Genomic DNA, 15,629 nt, shown 5'->3' with positions numbered 1-15,629 from the left:
TATGACCTACTCTCCTTTCAAATTCTTCATTCAGAAAAACAGAATCAGTGATGTTTATCATATATGATACAAGGAAACAATGTTCACACAGAACACTGTGAACCACAGAAAGTCACAGCCTCTATTACTACTGCTACTGATAGAAGAAGCAGGAAGAAAGAGAAAAGAAAATGCTAATTCTACTTTGAATGGCAGTAGGCAGTCTCTTCAGAGAATCAGCCATGTCTCTCGTCGTGTTACTCAGGGTGTTGCAGGCACTCAATTAGAAAGATCTGTTTCCTTTTTATGTTCAGTAACAGTGCCCTTGCCGGTTACAGAAAATTCTCTGCCCTTAAAGTATACATAATTAGGTCTAATTTAATTAAGTTAAACCTTTTGCTATGTCTCAAAAAACGAGTAATTGCTGAGCATTTATATATCAATTGCCACTGTCTTTAAAGGAATACTGTGATAATTTTATAATCATGTATGAAATTTAGGTACCTCCAAAATGCCAAGTAATTTTATGACATTCCACAGATAGAAGTAGAGTCTTCCTTGTGTTCATAATTATGAAATTAATGAAACTACTTTAAAATCCATCAAAGTTTCCAAGAAAAGAACAGTTAAAACACATACATTTCAAGTTTGGCCATTGAAAGAAATAGTTAAATATGGGCAAGAATATGAATAGATACTTTCACTATGCAAATTGACAGTAAAGGTACACACACACACACACACACACACACAACACTGTGGTTTTACTATACACACTAACTGGCTAAAATTAAGAACATCTGCAACAACAAAATTTGGAAGAAAATGTAATTGGTGGAATAGCACATATTGGTGAGAATTTAAGTCAGGATGTGGTAAGAATTTGAATTATGCAAGAGAGTGTTTATCTATCATGCATATACTGGGTTCCATCTTCAGTCCTACATAAAGTCAGGATGGGAATGCATGGTGATAATCCTAGCAGCTGGGACATGGTATCATGGAGATCAGAGGCTCAGTATCATCCACTACATACAGATATATGAGGCAATATCTCAAGAGCAAAGTTTAGAACATTTTAATAAGTGAATATATATTTAGCCTGTGATATAGTAATTGTAACTTCCCTGCTTTGAAAATACTAAATGGTCTGCCACCAAAAAAAATTGTAACAATGTTTATAGTAACTTTATGCATGATATACAAAATAAAGCAGCCTAGATATAAAAATAATAAATTAAGCATTGATAAATAAAATAGAATTCCAGTTAATAAGTAAAGAGAAGCTAATACCCAAATGACAAGGGTGCATCTCAAACCACAAGACTTTACAAAAGTGTGCTTGCCATAGTATTATTTATACTGTGTTCTGGAAAAAAGTAATAGTTAACAAACAAGACTAATTATTAGCTCTGTGTGAGAAGGATGGAAGTAGTTGAGGAAAGGCATGGGGAAATCATCTAGGACAGAAGAACTCTCCAGGATCTTATTTGATGATGTACAATTAAGACTTCAGCATTAGAGTTTATGTAACACAAGAAAATGAAGATTAGACTTCTGGTTTCTGGCTGCGCCCAAGACTGAACCACTCCCACAGCCCTCTCTACCCAAATCCCATGGGGAAGAGAGCTGGATTCTCAGAAGAGTGATCAATCCCGAGAGCTCAGAGGAGACTGACACTCCTGCCCACATTCCTTGCCCAAGAGGAACCTGCCTGGTGCCCTCTGGATATGGGAACCTAGGAGCAGAGAGTGGCAGGGCCCTTCCTGTCTCTTCCTGAGCCCAGAGCTGAAAGCCATTCATTAGGAGCACTGATACACCTGAGAGCAGAGGTAAGACCAACTCTCCTGCTCTAAGCAACTCGCCTGGAGGCTTTAGCACTCACAACCCAGAAGCAGTTCTCTGTTCCCAGATCCAGCTGAAAGAAAACAAGTCTACAGTAGTGCTGACACATGGGTTTACAGGAGGGTCAAGCCACTGTCAGAGACAGCAAGACAAGCTAACACAAGAGACAACCTGATGGTGAGAGGCAAGCCCAGGAACCTAAGCAACAGAAACCAAGACTGCTTGGCATTATCAAAGCCCAGTTCTCCCACCAAAGCAAACACTGGATATCAGAAAACAAGATTTGGATTTAAAATCACATCTCATGATGATGATAGAGGACTTTAAGAAGGATATAAATAATAACTCCCTTAAAAAAAAATACAGGACTACACAGGTAAATTAGTAGAAGCCCTTAAAGAGGAAACACAAAAATCCCTTAAAGAATTACAGGAAAACACAACCAAACAGGTGAAGGAATTGAACAAAACCATCCAGGATTTAAAAATGGAAATAGAACCAATAAAGAAATCACAAACGGAGACAATCCTGGAGATAGGAAACCTAGGGAAGAGATCAGGAGTCATAGATGCAAGCATCACCAACAGAATACAAGAGATAGAAGAGAGAATCTCAGGAGCAGAAGATACCATAGAAAACATCGACACAATGGTCAAAGATAATGTAAAACGCAAAAAGCTCCTAGCCCAAAACATCCAGGAAATCCATTACACAACGAGAAGAACAAACCTAAAGATAATAGGTATAGAAGAGAGCAAAGACTTCCAACTTAAAAGGCAAGTAAATATCTTCAACAAAATTATAGAAAACTTCTCTAACCTAAAGAGAGAGAGAGAGATGCCCATAGATGTACAAGAAGCCTACAAAACTCCGAATAGATTAGACCAGGAAAGAAATTCCTCCTGTCACATAATAGTCAAAACACCAAACGCACAACGCAAAGAAAGAGTATTAAATGCAGTAAGGGAAAAAAGGACAAGAGCAAATTCATTTGGAATAACAAAAACCCAGGAGAGTAAAAAATATCCTCAACAATAAAAGATCACTATCCCTGACCTCAAGCAATATTACAGAGAAATAATGATAAAAAAAAAATCTGTATGTTATTGGTACAGAGACAGGCAGGTAGTTCAAAGGAATAGAACTGAAGACCCAGAAGTAATCCCACACACCTATGGTCACTTGATCTTTGACAAAAGAACTAAAACGATCCAGTGGATAAAAAGATAGTATTTTCAGCTGGAGGTCAGAATGTAGAAGAATGCAAGTCGACCCATCCTTATTACCCTGTACAAAGCTTAAGTCAAAGTGGATCAAGGATCTCCACATAAAACCAGATACACTCAAACTAATAGAAGAAAAAGTGGGGAAGACCCTTGAACACATGGGCACAGGGGAAATTTTCCTGAACAAAACACCAATGGCTTATGCTCTAAGATCAAGAATGGACAGACAGAATCTCATAAAACTGCAAAGCTTCTGTAAGGCAAAAGATACTGTCATTAGGACAAAACTGCAACCAACGGATTGGGAAAAGATCTTTATCAATCCTACATCTGATAGAGGACTAATATCCAAAATATACAAAGAACAAGAAGTTGGACTCCAGAGAGCCAAATAACCCTATATAATTCATAGACCACATGGACCTCAAGAAGAAGAAAGACCTAAGTGCCAAAGCTTCAATCCTTCTTAGAAGGGTGAACAGAATACTCTGGAGGAAATATGGAGACAAAGTGTGGAGCAGAGAATTAAAGAAAGACCATCCAAAGACTGTCCCACCTGGGAATTCATCCCATATACAGTCATTAAATCCAGACTCTACTGCAGGAAGGCCAGAAGTGAATGTTGACGAGAACCTGCTAAAGCTGTCTCCTAAGAGGTTCTGCCAGATCCTGAGAAATACAGAGGCAGAAGCTTGCTGCACCCGACCATTGGACTGAACACTGGGTCCAAAATGGAGGATTTGTAAAAAGGACTGAAAGAGCTGAAGGGGTTTGCAACCCCATAGGGAGAACAAAAATATCAACCTTCCAGACCCATCAGAAATCCCAAGGACTAAACCACCAACCAAAGAGCACACATGGAGGGACCCATGGCTCCAGCCATGTATGTAGCAGAGGATGGCATTCTCAGGTGTCAATGGAAGAAGAGGATCATGGTCCTGTGAAGGCTAGATTCCCCAGTATAAGGGAATGCCAGAGTGGGGAAGGTAGTGAGTTGGTGGGGAAGCACCTTCATAGAAGCATGGGGAGGGGAGATGGGAGAGCAGGTTTATAGAAGGGAAACCAGGAAGTAGAATAACATTTGAAATGTAAATTAATTAAAAATATCCAATAAAAGAAAAGAAAAATAACATATAAACAGTGTTTAGACAAATTTTAAGATATTGCCAATTCAGCACAGGAAAAATTTGATGGGATCCAGACACCACTCAAATATTTTGTCACTCCTATGCCAACTATGTGGCTACTTCGAATGTTGCCTGCTGATTAAATAGTAGTGCTATACTCCTGGGTTCCTAGCAGTTTCAACCCCACTCACTGTCTCTACTTGAAGGAAATATTCTTATTGCAAATTATGGCATTTCTGCTAATTGTTTTGATGACCGGGTCTCTAAAATATTTAGTGGAGCATGAGCCTTGTTGCTAACAGAAATTTTCAACAATAAAATAAATGTCCACTTAGTTATATAGGCCTCTTCTAGAAAAAAATGGGGTACAGAGCTAAACAAAACATTCTCAGCTGAGGAATATCAAATGGCTGAAAAAGTACCTAAGGGAATGTTCAACATCCTTAGTCATCAGGGAAGTGCAAATCAAAACAACCCTGAGATTCCTCCTCATGCCAGTCAGAATGGCTAAGATCAAAAACTCAGGTGACAACAGATGCTGGTGAGGATGTGGAGAAAGGTGAACACTCCTCCATTGTTGGTGGGATTGCAGACTGGTACAACTACTCTGGAAGTCAGTCTGGAGGTTCCTCAGAAAATTGGACATTGAACTGCCTGAGGACCCAGCTATACCTCTCCTGGGCATATACCCAAAAGATGCCTAAACATATAACAAGGACACATGCTCCACTATGTTCATAGCAGCCTTATTTATAATAGTCAGAAGCTGGAAAGAACCCAGATGCCCTTCAACAAAAGAATGGATACAGAAAATGTGGTACATCTACACCATGGAGAAGTATTCAGCTATCAAAAAACAATGATTTCATAAAATTCAGAGGCAAATGGATGGAACTAGAAAATATCATCCTGAGTGAGGTAACCCAATCACAAAAAAAGAGAAAAAACCCCACACACACATAAGTGGATATTAGCCCCAAAGCTCAAATTACCCAAGATACAATCCATAGACCACATGAAGCTCAAGAAGAAGGACGACCGAAGTGTGTATGCTTTAATCATTCTTAAAAGAGGGAACAAAAAATTCATAGGAGGGGATATGGAGTCAAAGTTTGGAGCAGAGACTGAAGGAATGGCCATTCAGAGCGTGCCCCACCTGAGGATACAGCCCATATATATACAGCCACCACTACTAGATAATATCTATAAAGCCAAGAAGTTCATGCTGACAGGAACCTGTTATAGCTGTCTCCTGAGAGGCTCTGCCAGAGCATGACAAATACAGAGGCGAATGCTAGCAGCAAACCATTGAACTGAGAACAGAGTCCCTGTTGGAGGAATTAGAGAAATAATTGAAGGAGCTGAAGGGGCTTGCAACCCCATAAGAACAACAATGCCAACCAACCAGAGCTCCTAGGGACTAAACCACCATCCAAAGAGTACACCGCTCCAAAGAGACAGACTCATGGCTTCAGCTGCACATGTGGCAGAGGATGGCATTGTTGGGAACCTATGGGAGGAGAAGCCCTTGGTCCTGCCAAGACTGGAACCCCAGTGCAGGGGAATGTCAGGCAGGGAAGTGGAAATGGGGAGTGGTTGGGGAGGAGAACACCCTTATAGAAGAAGGGGAGGGGAATGGGAGAGGGGGCTAATGTCCAGGAAACCGGGAAAGGGAATAACATTTGAAATTTAAAACAAAATCCAATTTTAAAAAGGAGAAAAGAAAATGAAGACTGTAATAACCACTGGACTCTGTTTCCCTACATGCATTAGGAACTCCGTAGGAAGAAACATACTAATTCATCAATATATTTTGAAATGTATTAAATTTAGATGGCTTAGTACCATCTAAAGCCAGATGGCTTAGTGTGTGTGTCTCATACATTGATATATCTATAAAGATCCCTGGACATGGGTATGTAGATGTTCCCATTGATATTTTTGGGGTTTCCTATATGTTCAACTTTTTCATGGTACAATACTGGATAAAATTTTACTGTAAATTGTATTAGCTTTATTCTTAATTCAATTATAATCCAAATGACAATTTCCTTGATATTGGTGGTAGGCCAGTATTAATTCATCCTATATGTAACTTTACAATTAATTACATTTTTAAAAGAAGAAATAAATATGTTGAATTGAAGCCTAAACTGAGACAGATATTTTACATGGTATATGGTCAGTGAAACTGATACAATAGAAGAGGAAAGGTATGCTTTTCCAGTACTTAAAGCCCTCCAAATACCAACACACCTATCTCTTTGACAGCATATGGCGATCTTGTATTCAGTACATATGAGTACATACCATTGACAGATTAAGCAAGCCAACTTCAGAGTTAGTACTACTAATTAACACTACTTTTAAATGATTATGTGAATTAGGTTCTAAAATGAAATTACTTTTACAAAGTGACAAAGTTAACATTTTCGTCTTAGGATATTATAATCTATTCAACAACCATGACATAGTAAAACTTCATGAATGGTGCAAAACATATCTAATATGGATCAATTTTATCTTCATTTTCCACTGCCATGCTAATTTATTGTGAATTTGCTCTATGTTCAATACATATGAGGGAATCAAAATTTAGTTCTGTTATCTTGGGACTCTTATTACAAGACTGAAAGTAAATTATAAATGTATAAATTAAAAATAGAAGAATCCAGTATCCTGCACTCAGAGAAATAGATGGCAGAATTGAATGCAACAGGACCATCAGATCACACAAAATAAAAAACATTTATTGACAAGTTTACAAACTTCTTTAAAAATATTTAGTATGAATGATTATTAAGAGAAATATGAATTTGGGGCTTTTTTCTCCTTACTCACAAACTCAAGAAGCCATGCTGAGAACAATGTAAAAATAACTGTTTCTTTAGTAACACAATTTCCTTTTTGCAGAATATTTGCCCACCTTGATTTCTATATATGACCCAGGCATTAGCTTTTCTCAAGAAAGGATCAGTCCCAACTCTTTATGACGTAGACGGTGTTTTCTTTTTAGTACACTGCTCAAAAATAAGGTATGGATATGTTAAATGGGATTTGTCACTCTGTCATAAAACAGAAGTTACGTCTCCTATATAGACCTGAAGAAAGCTATAAAAATTGGCCAAAAGTATACCAACTCTTAAGTTTCTGCTCAAAGGCTCCAGACTATGATATGGCGCCCATACAAGTCAGGAACAACAAAGGTCTCAAAATCAAATCTGGAGATCAATTAAAATCCAAGCACAAGTAGGCAGCCAGTATATTTTTAAATCGAACTATTTTGTTAGTGTATGGGGGAAATACATTAAAAACGGAATTCTACTTTTTAAAAAAGACTATTTCTGAAATTTCTGTCATATCTCTATGAGAATGTCAGGACTTTCCTGTTCTAAATAATCTTGATTTTGCAATAGAATGCTAATTTTGCTGTTTCATTTTTCTAATGCCTATAAGAGATCAAAAGTCATTATTATTAGTTAATTTATCAATGAGATTACAAAAAGATTCAGGTGCTTCAAAAGGAAGTAACGTCTTCTTGTCCCATTATTGTATTGGTTCAAAGACATCACTGAATAGGGAGCCATTGGGTCAAATTAATTAAGCCAAAATAAATAGCCACAATCCATCTGAGGCACAGTATGCAAGCCCAGCAACACAGGAAGTGTATGGAACAGGCCACTGCATCCAGCCTTGCTGATCTCCATTAAAGTAAGATTATTTAAAAAAAAATAGGTCAAAACTTGCAAGATAAGGAGCTTAATTGACAGCATGAAGGAGGATGGCACGTGACTAAACTGTGTGATATGAAGGTTGCAGGATAAAAGAAACAATTTAGGTGAAAAAATAAACTGATAGAAAGTCCCCAAAAGGAAAATACTAGGTCAGGGAATATGCCTCGGAAAACATTACAATAGAAATTGCTCTTTTAACTTAAAAAATATAAGCATATGTGATAGTTTTGCTTGTTTTAACAAAGATTTTTGACAACAAAATGCTAATTTAATTTGACATGGAATTTTCACTTTTCTCACACAAGGATTCAAACGTGAAAAAAATAAAAATGTTTATGTATAAGATATTAGCAGATTGACCGCCTCCTCTGACTATTACTGTTACAAATGTATAGATGAGTGAGGATAGTATAGATAATGTAGAGATGAGTAAGGTAGTACAGAAGTTGCCAAAGGGAGGAAAGGGGAAGCAGAAAGTGATGTAATTATATTTTAATTAAAATGTATAAAATAAAATTCAAAACAATGTTAGCAGAACTCCATTGAGTAAATAAGCTCCATTTTATCAATTTTTTTTCAGTTAAATTCTTTCAAAGACTACTTAATAGTCATGAAAATAAAATGCAACCACATGCAATTCATACAAAACAACAGAGAGAGAGACAGAGAGAGAGAGAGAGAGAGAGAGAAATAGAAATCAAACTCTTAAGCATAGATACTAAAGACTAAAGGTAAAAGGTAACTTGGTGCCATTTTAGACATGTTAAATTTGTATTTTCTTATGCATATATGCCTTTTTAAGCAGAACAATTTAAAGACACATCATGGGGTTCTCATTACCTTTGAACAGAATTAATGTTTACTTTAAGAGCAGGGTCTTATCAATACTCACTCAGGGGCTCTTAAACACATAACAATCTGAGGTACAGCCCAGTGAAAAACAGCATTCTAAATAGCTAAATGGTTTCTCTAATCTCATTTTGAAAGTCTTCCCTTTCCTCCTTATCTTGGAGACAGAGAGAAGCCAGGCTCGGTGCCCCAGTTCTAACAATCACCTCATCTGGGGTGATGCTCTCTTCATTCCCCGTACTATATTTAGATAATATCTTTTCATTTTCCCCTAATTGTCTTATTTTCCTACTCTCAAAAGCCACTTCAAATCATTTCAGAAATAGGCACAATGTAAATGCTAAATAGCAGGAGTTTTCAAAAGTTCTAAAATGTTTGAAAATCTTAAGAAACTCTCAAGTGCCCTAAATTGAGCCTTTCTGAGCCAGGTGGGATAGCAGGTCTCTAATCCCAGCCCTGGGAATACAAAGGCAGGAGGATTGCTATACCTGCGACACAAAATTGATCTACCCAGCAAGCTCCAGGACAGCTAGGACTACACAGTAAGAACTTGTCTCAAAAATCCAAAAATAAATAATAAATAGATTGCCTTTAAGTTTAAAATTTTCCTAAGAAAATTTTGCAAAATATGTAGGATAATAAATAGTGATATAATCACTAGTAAAGTAGCATTGAGTAAGTAACTGAAGGGAAAATTATGGACTGTCACTTATACTAGAATGGACATTCTACACAACACGCACACACACACACACACACACACACACACACACACACACACACGCAGGCATTTTTTTCATTTCTAAGTCCCCATTTTTAAGATCAAGTTTGGTCTCATTTTGGCTTCTCCGTTTTGTTATTAACACTCTCTAGCCTCAATACCAACATAACTTAGTTCTGGCATTGATTTCTTCTGGAGTAGCAAAGATGTAATTATACTGTGAATCATTTTGTCTTTGTTTAGTGATATTTCTAATAAAAGAATAGTAGAAAAGATTTGAATATGGATTTAAGCTTACATTTTAAATCTAAATTGACAGAGGAGGAGGTTTATGTCATGTTTTATAAATTATTTATTTTCAGGCATGATTAACCCAACAGAACAATATAAAGTTCTATCCATATATAACTGCTGCTCCTGGATTTATGAGTATGTCATTTTTTTTAGAGTGTAAAATTTTAATTTCATTCCCTACTTTGTATCTGAAAATAAATTTGCTAAACGTGGGGAAAACTCATCATCATTCATCATTCAGTTCTTTTCTTTGAATAGAAGAATTCCAGTCTTTATACCCATGCAAGAGAAATGCTTCCGTGTAGACATGTAATACTTTGATATGTTCTGTGTTTGAACTCACAATCTAAACTATGCATTTTAGCTTGGGTTCTTGTGATAAAATATTTTTTGAGAAAATCTACTGAATTGGGAAAGGGTTTATCTTAGCTCTCAGTCCCAGAGAGCCCATCATAGCAGAGAAGTCATAGCAGCAAGAGCTTGCAGGAATTGATCATCCCACAACCATAATCAGGACACAGAGCAATGAATGCACACATGCTTGCTCTGCTCACTTCTACACTCAGATTGTTAAAACCCCTGGCTGGGAAATGGTTTCTTATAAGAACAAAAATGTCATTACATTCCACTATCTTTGCATATATATTATAGGTCTCAGCATAGTCAAACAACATTTAATGTTTTATGTTGTTATATTGATTTTCTATTAATTTATATGACTCAGTATATAAACACAAAGATACACACACACACACACACACACACACACACACACACACACACACACACACACACGGGATTTATTAGAGCAGCTTACAGGCATGATTCAAGAAGTCTAACAATGCCTGTTGTTAACCGTACAAAACTGAGTGTCTCATCATTCCCAATCTGGTGCTGGAGTCTGAGTAAAGCCCTAGAAAAATGCCAGTTTTCAATCTGCATTGGAATCCCAAGAAGGTAGATTCTACAAGCAGTGAAAAGAAAATGGCTCAGGATAAATGAACTTTCAGTGAGAATGAGGGCACACAGACAGGAAGCAGAAGCTTCCTTCTTCCTTACCCTTTTATCTGGGCTTCCTTGAGAAGCTGTGTTCCAGATCTAGGGCATTTCTTCCTACCTCAAATGATCCAGATTTAGAATGGATATCCCACTTCACGTAATCCAACTGAAAGACCAAAATAACAGGTTATTTTTTGAGTCAACTGCTAACAAATAAGTTATGAGTTGCTTTAAATTTGCAATGTAGAAGAACCAACATTGAAGCTATTAATTCTTGCTAGTTATTTTCTCTGCTGGCTTCTGGTGAATCATCACTATCAATTTTTAGCTAAAGTACAAGAAAGCCTAATCTGATGTAAGTATACAATTATTGGCTTTGATCATTTTGCAACTCAGATTTCCTGTTTTAATTTAAGGTTTTGGGGTTGGAGTTGTGTTGCTGTAAAATTATAAAAAAAAGGCTGTCTTTTATCCCACACTAGATCTAGCACCGTAGTGCCCCAAGATATCTGGTAGATATCTTCATCTCTGTCAGCAAAGCATCTCACCTGCTCTGCTCCATCCCATATCACAGAGAAGCTGATGGCTTCTCTCTGAGCCTGGCAACAATCTCTCTACCCATCTAGTTCCCAAGGCAGGTTACCCCCATGCCAGTCATACACATGTCTCCAGCCACCACATACTCTCTTGAATTCAATTAAATCACCACATGAAAGAACACACAACACAATAACCTCTGATCCAATTGATAAGATATAATTACCTACCTAGACATACAAAGCCCTGTACACATCCATCCTTTAAGAATATTCATAACAGACTGTAAATGTGAAGAGAGGAATCTTAACATCAGCCTCCATATTCTCTCTGCTGCTTCCTCTTCTTGCTTCTCCTGACTTGCTTAGACTTATTTCTTATAACATCCATGACCACCCTCCTGTGGATGGCACAACCCCTGGGTGATGGACCCACCTACATCAATTATTAACTAAGAGACAAGAGCAACAACAACAACAAAACAAACAAACAAAAACGTCACATAGGGTTGGCCATAGGCCGGTCTGCTGGGAACATTTTTCAATCAGTCATGCTCCTGCCCAATGTCAAGTTGACATAAAACTAGCCAGCACAGTTATTTATTCCTCTCGTTCATGTATTTGCCTTAGTAGTTTAGGTATCCCTAAACTGATACAGTTTAGTTTCCCCCTCTGTATTGCATGCCTTCTTTTCTAGTGAAACTTGTACTTTTTGTGTTTGCCTACTACTAGTTATCATCTTTCCAGTTCCTATATAAGACCCCTTTACACAGTTTTAAGACTAGTATGGTAGTGATGGATTCCAGGTTTTGTTTGTCATGCAAAGATTATTTCTTCTGTTTTATGAGGGGTAGTTGTGAAGGATCAATATTCTTAATTAACATTTTTATTTTTAGAAAGCTTCCTGTAACATTTCTTTTGAGAAATCTACTGTCAGTCAAATGAGAATTTTCTTATATATATCTTCTGAGAAGGGGAATCCCCTTGGGTTACCCAACCTGGCACATCAAGTTACTATAGGACTAGGCCCATAAAGCAAGGATGGACATCTAAATTGGACATTGTAGCACCATATGGTTATGGGAGCTAAATAAGATCTCATAGAATACATAAACTGTGTTCAAGAGGCTAATCTGGAAAGAAGATCCCAAGGGGCAGATCCACTGAATCCTTTCTGCTTTTCAGAGGATAATATTTCTTTTCTGTTATTTGCCAGAGAAATTTACTATTACAATAATGAATTCTGAGGTACAATCTCTTTCTTACTCTTCACCCACTGGGAAGAGGCTGAAGGGACTTTTCTTGGATCAGGTTAACCTTCACTAGAGAGATGGAATAAAAGATACCATAAAGTTTACTTCCCTAATTACTATGGCCATTGTGCATTTCTATGAGCCAACATAGCTTAAGTATAGGTTGGGGATTTGCCTCAAATGTTCCAACAGATTTTGGTGTGTGTGTGTGTGCGTGCACGCGCGTGTGTGTGTTTTGTTTAGTTATTGTTGTTTGTTTTTCTTAATTTTTTAGAATTACTGTTTGTTTTTCTGTTCTTAAGAGGGGATATATTAGACCCTTGAATACAACTTGCTGATGGGACTTCTTTAGTTTTGAGATTTTTAACTATATCCACTCACCTCAAAATACAATTTATAAAATCATGCTGTTAATACTTCAATTTCCATGCCTTCGTTGATATGTAATTTTAGAAAAGTTCTTTAATCTCATTGTGCCTCATTTTTTTTAATTTTCAGAATGGGGATAATAATGATACATGTCTTCTAAATTAGTAAAGATACTGAGTAAATAAAGTACTACAAGAAGTATTTAGAAGTTAGCAAGCACTGTGTTAGCTTTATTGGCTTTTTTTTTTTTTTTTTGTCTTATTCATTGTATTAAGAACCCTTGATTGGTTGAAGAATACTTGTAATAAATCCACTTATCAAATTGACTTCACTAGACAAGTAGATTAAATTCTCCTTAAAAAGTAGATAAATGAGAGATGTTTGTTAATAGAATTCTAAGTTTTGATTACCCTGACCATTTTTGTATCAGTCTTATTAAAAGCAAACAAAGCACTAGAACTTCTTTGAGATTTTTTACAGTAGATACCCTAACCAAGAAATGTCAAATTGAAATGCCACAGTAAATGAGTAAATTGCCCCATCCTTAGTGAACAAAATGATCCTAGCACATTTGACTTGGAGTTTCAACTGAATAACTCTTAGTTTCTTTTAAAAGGAGATAGTAAAACTGCCCACTGAATCGTAGTTTGCTTGGTCAAAGGTTTCATGCAGTAAAATGTAGTCATAAAAGTTCAAAGTAATTAAGACTCAGATCCAAAGCTCATCAATCTGAAAAGAAAACACCCACAAACTGTTTTCTAAAATTTTGCTACATTTTTAAGAGAATACATCTTGGTTTATGCTTCATGGTGCTACCTATTGAAACTCAACAACCATCTGAAGCCCAACAATGACAAAAAAGCATAATTAAATAAAACTACTAGTACTAGACTAATGGTAACTGACATTTTTGTTAGTTTTTTTAATGAATATTATTTACTTAGGCCTGTTTTAAAAAAAATAACAGTTTTGTATTATAAATATTTCATTTTAATTTAAAAGTTTATCAAGGTAAACTTATTTCTTATCATTTGATTTTTTTAATACATCCATTATTTCTATCCTCTGTTACTTTTCCTGAATAAATCATTCCCACAGTTTTCTTCTAATGTCCCAGTTCGGAATTATTTAATGAAGTAGTTATTTGTAGGTGATTATATTAGTTACTTTTCTGCTTCTCTGATTATACCTACATTGCAAGATAACTTAGAGAAGAAAGAATATAGTTGGGCTTATGGTTCTGGAGGGATGAGTCCATCAGCTTGAGGAAGCCTGGCAGCTACCAATAGGCATGGCAACAGGAAGTTGTGTGCTCTCATCTTCAAACACAAGCATAAAGCAGAGAGAGAACTAACTAGAAATGACATACAAGCATTTTAAATTTTATTTGTTAATTTACATTCCCATTGCAGCTTCCCCTCCCTCCACTCTTCCCAGTCCTTCCCTCTCCCCTTCCCTCAACCCATTCTCCAGTCCTCCTCTTCTCCTCAGAAAAAGGGAGCCCTCCCACGGATATCCGCCAGCCTTGGCATATCAAGTAGGAGACGCCTTTCCTCATATGGCTAGATAAGACAGCCCAGTTAGGGGAAACAGACTAAAGGGTATCAACAGAGTCAGAGACAGTCCCTGCTCCTGCTGTTAGGGGTCCACATGAGGAGTGAGCTGTGCAACTGTCACACATATGCAGAGGGCCTAGGAGTGACTCATGCACGCTCTCTGTTTGGCGGTTCAGTCTCTGTGGGTGAGTTGATTCAGTTGGGCTTTTGTTTGTTTTGCTTTGTTTTGTTTTGTTTTGTTTTGTTGAGTAGTTGTTGCTGCTGCTACTGCTACTGTTTTTGCGCAGGGGGTGGGGGTTGTTTGGGTTTTGTGGGGTTTTATTTGTTTGTTTGTTGTGTGGTTGTAGTGTCCTTGACCTCTCAGGCTCCTTCAATCCTTCCTCCTGATCTTTCACGAGATTCCCCAAGCTCCACCTAATGTTTGGTAGTGGGTCTCTGCATCTGTTTCTCTCACTTTTTTTTTTTTATTTATTAACTTGAGTATTTCTTATATACATTTCGAGTGTTATTCCCATTCCCGGTTTACGGGCCAACATCCCCCTAACCCCTCCCCCCTCCCCTTCTTTATGGGTGTTCCCCTCCCCATCCTCCCCCCATTGCCGCCCTCCCCCCAACAATCTAGTTCACTGGGGGTTCAGTCTTATCAGGACCCAGGGCTTCCCCTTCCACTGGTGCTCTTACTAGGATATTCATTGCTACCTATGAGGTCAGAGTCCAGGGTCAGTCCATGTATAGTCTTCAGGTAGGGGCTTAGTCCCTGGAAGCTCTGGTTGCTTGGCATTGTTGTACATATGGGATCTCGAGCCCTTCAAGCTCTTCCAGTTCTTTCTCTGATTCCTTCAACCGGGTCCTATTCTCAGTTCAGTGGTTTGCTGCTGGCATTCGCCTCTGTGTTTGCTGTATTCTGGCTGTGTCTCTCAGGAGAGATCTACTTCCGGCTCCTGTTGGCCTGCACTTCTTTGCTTCATCCATCTTGTCTAATTGGATGGCTTGCTGATGCAGCCTCTCAGATGACAGTCATGATAGGTACCTGTCTGCAAGCACAGCAGAATATCATTATTGTGTCGGGGTGGGCTCTTTTTCACGGCATGAGTCCAAGCTGGGCCAGTCATTGGTTATCTTTTCCTCCAATTTCTCCTCC

The sequence above is a fragment of the Rattus rattus genome, chromosome 7, assembly GCF_011064425.1.
Source record: "Rattus rattus isolate New Zealand chromosome 7, Rrattus_CSIRO_v1, whole genome shotgun sequence".
NCBI classification, from domain to species: domain Eukaryota; kingdom Metazoa; phylum Chordata; class Mammalia; order Rodentia; family Muridae; genus Rattus; species Rattus rattus.
This window is presented reverse-complemented; position numbering follows the sequence as displayed.